This window comes from Pongo pygmaeus, chromosome 5 (assembly GCF_028885625.2).
Source record: "Pongo pygmaeus isolate AG05252 chromosome 5, NHGRI_mPonPyg2-v2.0_pri, whole genome shotgun sequence".
NCBI classification, from domain to species: Eukaryota; Metazoa; Chordata; class Mammalia; order Primates; family Hominidae; genus Pongo; species Pongo pygmaeus.
The window spans coordinates 19,357,418-19,364,540 of NC_072378.2; the positions used below are offsets into that span (position 1 = coordinate 19,357,418).

The 7,123-nt window shown below is 36.5% G+C and overlaps 1 pseudogene; it reads left to right on the forward strand.

Annotated features, from left to right (window-relative positions):
* The first annotated feature begins 3,041 nt into the window (after positions 1–3,041).
* Positions 3,042–3,933, forward strand: LOC129038900 (large ribosomal subunit protein uL18-like; annotated as a pseudogene).
* The last annotated feature ends 3,190 nt before the right edge of the window (positions 3,934–7,123 follow it).

A 7,123-nucleotide genomic window follows, 5' to 3' on the forward strand; every position in this document is an offset into this window, starting at 1 on the left:
ATAGACACTAAAAGAAAGAGAATGCTATGAACAAACTTGTGCCAACAAATTAGGTAACTAAGATGAAATGGTCAAATTCCTAGAAAGACACGAATTGCTAACACTGACTAAAGAAGATACAGAAAATGGAATAGACTTATAACAAGCAAAACTATTGGATTAATAACCAAAAAATTTCCCATGAAGAAACAACTAGGCCCAGAGGCTCCCTTGGTGAAATTTCTGCATTACTTTTGCCTGTAATCCCCGCACTTTGGGAGGCTGAGGCGGGCGGATGACAAGGTCAGGAGATCAAGACCATCCTGGCTAACATGTTGAAACCCCGTCTCTACTAAAAATACAAAAAATTAGCCAGGCATGGTGGCAGGCACTTGTAGTCCCAGCTACTCGGGAGGCTGAGGCAGGAGAATGGTGTGAACCCAGGAGGTGGAGCTTGCAGTGAGCCAAAATCGCGCCACTGCACTCCAGCCTGGGTGACAGAGCGAGACTCCGTCACAAAAAAAAAAAAAAAAAAAGAAAGAAAGAAAAATTAATGCCAATACTTCACAAACTATTCAAGGTAATAGAAGAAAAGGAAATAGTTTCTAACTCATACTGTGAAGCTGATATTACCGTGTTATACAAGCTAATCAAAGATATCACAATAAAAGAAAACTATACTGATATATTTAATATATATTGATATAAAAACCCTCAACAACATTTTAGCAACTCAAATCCAGCAATTAAGTAAAAAGGATTATATAGTATAATCAAGTACACTGTATCCCAGGAGCGCATAATTGCTTTAACATCCAAAAATCAGTTAATGTAATATATCATGTTAATAGGATAAAGGACAAAAATACATAAGCACCTCAATCAAGTCAGAAAAAGCATTTGACAAAACTCACTCATTTACGATTTAAAACTCTCAACAAGGCCAGTGTGGTGGCTAACACCTGTAATCCCAGCAGTTTGAGAGGCTGAGACGGGTGGATCACAAGGTCAGGAGATCGAGACCATCCTGGCTAACACGGTGAACTTCCTTAGCCTGATAAAAGACATCTACAGAAAACCTACAGCTAACATCGTACTTAATAGTATACTTTCCCCCTAAGACTGGAAACAACCCAAGGGTGTCTGCTGTTATCACTTCTATTAGACATATTCATGGAAGTCCTGGCCAATGCATTTAGACAATGGAAATAAATGGCATCTACATTGGAAATTAACAAATTGAACTTTTCTTATTTGTAGATGACATTATCCTGTATGAAGAAAATTCTCAGGAATCTACGAAACACTACTAGAACTAATAAATTAGCAAGTTTGCAGAATACAGAATCAATATACAAAAATCAGCTGTATTTCCATATCCTAGCACTTAACAATCTGAAAATGAAATTACAAAAACAATTCTAATCATAATAGAATCAAAATAATAAAGTAATTAGAAATAAGTTTAACAAAATTAATGCAAGACTTAAACACCAAAAACTATAAATACATCTGAAATAAACAGTAAAAGCTTTAATAAATGGAGAAACATTCCATGTTTATGGATTGTAAAAGTCAATATTGTTAAGATATCAATTCTGTTCAAATTAATGTACAGGTTTAATGCAGTACCTAACAAAATCCTAGCAAGAATTATTGCAAATTAGTAGTCTTAAAATTTACATGGAAATGCAAAAGAATCAGAATAGCCAAAACAGTTTTGGAAAAATCCAAAGTTGAAGAACTTCCACTTCCTGATTTTAAAATTTACTATGACGCTACAATAATCCGGCATAAGGATAGACACACGGATGGTTTGTAACTTATAATGGTTTGACTTATGAATTTTTTTTTTTTACTTTACAATGGAATGATGTAATGCATTCAGCAGAAACCATATCCTGAATTTTGAAGTTAGATTTTTTTCCCAGACTAGTGGTATGTAATACAATACTCTCTTGCAATGATGGGCAGTGGTGGTGGGCCACAGCTCCCAGTCAGGCGTGCAATCACAAGGGCAAACAACCCATACTCTACAGTGAACTGTGTTGTCAGCCTTCTTTGGTATTGTGTTTTGTGTTTTTGTATCCCACCATGTCAACAAAATGTCCATTTTTGACTTAATGACGTTTTCAACTTATCATGGGTTTATCACTATGTAACTCCATAATAAGTTGAGGAACATCTGTACAAGTCAGTGAAACAAAATTGATAGTCCAAAAATAAACCCTTACATTTAAGGTCAATCAATTTCTAGCAAAGTTACCAAGGTTATTCAATGGGAGAAATGATGATCTTTTTAATAAATGGTGCAGGGTCAGTTAGGTAACAACCTGCAAAAAGATGAATTTAGACTCATCTTACATCCTACAAAAAAGTTAAATTCAAATGGATTATAAACCTAAATGTATGAGTTAATATTTAGGCAGCACATTCTTAGATATGATACCTAAAAAGCACAATCCATAAAATAAAATATTGATAAATTTGATTTCATCAAAATTTAAAACTTTTGCACTTCAGAAGACATCATTAAGGAATGAGAACACAAGCCATGTGCTAGAAAAAAATTATTTGCAAATGAGATATCTGACAAATAACTTGTATTCAACATATATAAAGAGCATTTACAACTTAGTAAGACAAACAACTCAATTAAAACAGGTAGGCTGGGCATGGTGGCTCACGCCTGTAATCTTTGCACTTTGGGAGGCCGAGGCGGGTGGATCACGAGGTCAGGAGATTGAGACCATCCTGGCTAACATGGTGAAACCCTGTCTGTATTAAAAATACAAAAAATTAGCCAGGCATGGTGGCGGGCGCCTGTAGTCCCAGCTACTTGGGAGGCTGAGGTAGGAGAACGGCGTGAACCCACAAGGCGGAGCTTGCAGTGAGCTGAGATCACGCAACTGCACTCCAGCCTGGGCAACAGAGCAAGACTCTGTCTCAAAAAAAAAAAAAAAAACAGGTAAAAGGCCTTCTTCCCCACCCCACCTCCCCTCCACCCGCAGTGTTGCTGGACCTGTAGGTCTGTGTTGAGCCACAGATATGAGTTTCTGTTTCTCAGGATGGGGTTTGTTAAAGTTGTCAAGAGTAAGGCCTACTTTAAGAGATACTAAGTGAAATGTAGAAGACAATGACAGGGTAAAACTGATTACTATGCTCAGAAATCCTTGGTGATATAAGTTAAAAATAAGTACAACACGCCTAAATACAGGGTGATAGTTTGTGTAACAAATAGAGATATCATTTGTCAGATTGCTTATGCCCATATAGGAGGGAATATGATAATGTATGTAGCTTATGCATATGAACTGCCAAAACATGGTGTGAAGGTTGGCCTGACAAATTATGCTATAGCATATTGTACTGGCCTCCTGCTGGCCTGCAGACTTCTCAGTAGGTTTGGCATGGACAAGATCTAAGAAGTCCAGGTGGAGATGAATGGAGATGAATACAATGTAAAAACCATTGATGGTCAGCCAGGTGCCTTTACCTGCTATTTGGATGCAGGCCTTGCCAGAACTACCAATAAACTTTTATGGGGTCCTGAAAGGAGTTGTGGATGGAGGTTTGTTGGTTCCTCACAATATTAAACAGTTTCCTGGTTATGATTCTGTAAGCAAGAAATTTAATGCAGAAGTACATCGAAAGCCCATTATGGATCCAAATGTTGCAGACTACATGTGTTACCTAATAGAAAAAGATGAAGATGCTTACAAGAAATGTTTCTCTTAATACATAAAGAACAGCATAACTTCAGACATGAAGGAGATGTACAAGAAAGCTCATGCTGCTATGTAAGAGAATCCAGTCTATGAGAGGAAGCCCAAGAAAGAAGTTTAAAAAAGGAAGTGGAACCATCTGAAAATGTCCCTTGCCCAGAAGAAAGATCAGGTAGCTCAAAAGAAGACAAGCTTCCTCAGAGCTTAGGAGCAGGCTGCCAAGAGCTAAACTGAACAATTTTCTGTGAGAATTTTTCAGATAAAGACAATAAACTTATTGACTAAACAAATAAAAAAGAAATAAAAAACCAAGTAAAATATTTGAATAGATATTTCACAAAAAAAGATGTATGAATGCTAATAAACACATAAAAATATGCTCAGTGTTTTTAATCATTAGGAAAATGAACATCCAAATCACAATGAGAGATAATTTCATACCCACTAGATAGCCATAATCCAAAATACAAATAGTGACAAGGGTTAACTACAATGTGGAGAAAATGGAATGTTTGCACATGGCTAGTGGGAATGTAAAATGGTTCAGCTACTTTGGAAACAGTTTAGCAGGTTCTTTAACAAGTTAAATATAAATTTACCAAGTGACTCTGCAATTCTCTTCCCAGGTATCAGCCCAAGAGAAGTTAAAGCACATGCCCATACCAATATTTTCATGTGAATAACACTCTCCATAATAACCCAAAAGTAGAAACAGCACAAATTTCCAACAACCACTGAATGGATAAACAAAATGTGGTATATCCCTACAATGGAACACTATTCAGTAATGAAAAAGGAAAGAAGGACTGATACATGCAACAACATGGAATAATCTCCAAAACCTTATGCCAACAGAAAAAAGGTAAGCACAAAAGACTACATTTGTATGTATCCTTTTATATAAAATGTCTAGGAGAAGCAAATCTATAGAGACAGAGCAGATTAGTGGTTACCTAGGGCTAAGGCAGGAGAAGGGACTGACTACAAACACAAGCAAAGGCTCTTTTTGGGTGATAAATATGTTCTAAAATTCATTTTGGTGATGGTTGTAAAACTCTGTAATTTTACTAAAAATTATTAAATTATACACTAATATGGGTAAATTTTGTAGTATGTAAATTATACCTCAATAAAGCTTCTCTTTTGGCCATTCTGCAGACATAAAACAGCACCATCCAAACTTGAGGTTTCGATATTGAGACAGATGATGCCACGGATACACCAAGAGGGTATGAAAAAGTTTATAATGCACATAATGAGACTTTCTGGGGATAGCAGAAGAGGCTTTCCAAATTGGTCTGATAGTGGCTGGAATAGCGAGAAAGGGGAGACCAGCTTGGGGTTTTTATTGTGGTTAGGTGGCAGGACTCGGGTGAGGGTTCTCCTTATGGGCAGGACTTGCATGATTTGAAACTCCCACAATTACCAAAGAAGGGGATATCTGGAATTTATTATAGGCTTCTCCAAATGTGGGCTGAAGGGGATGAAAGATAGGTGTGACTTCAAAGCTGTCAGCAGTCAAACGTCAAAATTGGAGTCAAATTCTGTATTAAAACTGTTTAAAAAATTCTTTTCTACTAGAAGGTCTTGACTTATTCCTCAAGTTATTTTACATATTCCCCATGCACACCACAGTAAACTCTTCCTATGGTTCTTGCCAATCTTTGTTGTCCATTCATTATTCCCCTCAGTAGATGATGAGCTGCTGTGATTTTTAAAGTCCCAATTCTTTCATAATATGTGGAATATGGTAGACACCATAATTGTTAAAAACAGGTGACAGACTATGTGGAGTGATTAAAAGCAGAAAAGAAGGCAGCAGAAAAAAATCAAGTAGCGGCCAGGCATGGTGGTTCACGCCTGTAATCCCAGCACTTTTGGAGGCCAAGGTGGTCGGATCACTTGAGGTCAGGAGTCAGGAGTTTGAGATCAGCCTGGCCAACACCATGAAACCGTCTCCACTAAAAACACATAAATTACCCAGGTATGGTGGTGCACACCTGTTATCCCAGCTACTCAGGAGGCTGAGGCAGGAGAATTGCTTGAGCCCAAGAGGAAGAGGTTGCAGTGAACTGAGATCATGCCACTGCACTCCAGCCTGGGCGACAGAGTGAAACTGTGTCTCAAAAATACTAATAATAATAATAATAATAATAATAATAATAATAAATAAATCAGGTGGCTAAGGAAAAATCTTCCCGAAAAACCATGCTCCTTCTATTTTCTACCTCAAGCTCTATGGATGGCTTCATCTTAGATTATTTGACTTCTTCATGTTAAGAAAATGGAAAATAATAGTTTAATGAAAGTGAAGTTAATATTTTCTTTGTTGCCAAAGAAACAATATTATATGAACCTTAATTGTTTCTTGTTTGACTGCTAAGTATATACTTTCAATATTATGTTTCAATATCCTTAATTCTTGCCCTTTTACTTCAGCTCCTTACATTCAGAAAAACATTAATCCTGTGATTCTGGGTACACCTTGTAAACCTTTCTCTTCAGTCTCTTATCTCCCGATAAGTTCCAGGCTCTACAATACCATCTTTATTAATTGCCTGGTTGACTATAAGTCCTTATTTGCCAAAGAAAGTTCCAATTTACTGTTGTTGTGAAGAAATTATTGATAGCTGATTTTTAAGTAATTCAGCCTGGATATTAACTTATTTAATCATGCTACACATTATCCATGGATAGACTTCAGGAATTTTTAACTAAGATGGCAGACCATTCAATTTTAGATCAATCTTGTATAACTGTATATAGCTATGCCATAGTGTTGTAAGGATATTTAGCTTTGCTAGATCTTTCTTTATATCTGTGTGTGTATGTGTGTACATAATTTATAATATAAAGTCATTGAGAAATCACTGACTTAACAGTCTTATGCAAAAGTGCTAGTCTTGGGTATAAATCATGCCTAACTAGGTAAATCATATAATCTCTTTGAGTCTCAAATTCTCTGTAAAATGGAAGTAAAAATCCTTGCCTTGCAGTAAAGCAAATAATGACATGTGGTTGGAAGCTCTTAGTAAATTTTGTAATTTCACACAATTTTAAGATAGTATTAAACCTATTTTCAGCTCCTAAAGAGATGACCCAGATATATAATCAGTTGGGAACACAAGAGAATCATATACAAATATTATCAAGAAGCCAAGAGCTTGTCCATACACAGACTGTAAGTGGTTTGCAAGTTCGGATGAAGGAGTGTGTACTTAGATGATGTGATCAAGGATAGTCTTTGAGGTGTGTGGCAGATCCTTCTGACTCACTAACTCAACACACGCTTCCAACCCATTCCTCTTTACCTAATTGTATTACGAATGTGGGAAATTTAAGTGTTAATTTGTCATGCCTCCTTGCCCATGCATTTGGCAGGCAATACATTTTTGGTCAATAAAATACAAAATAATGTC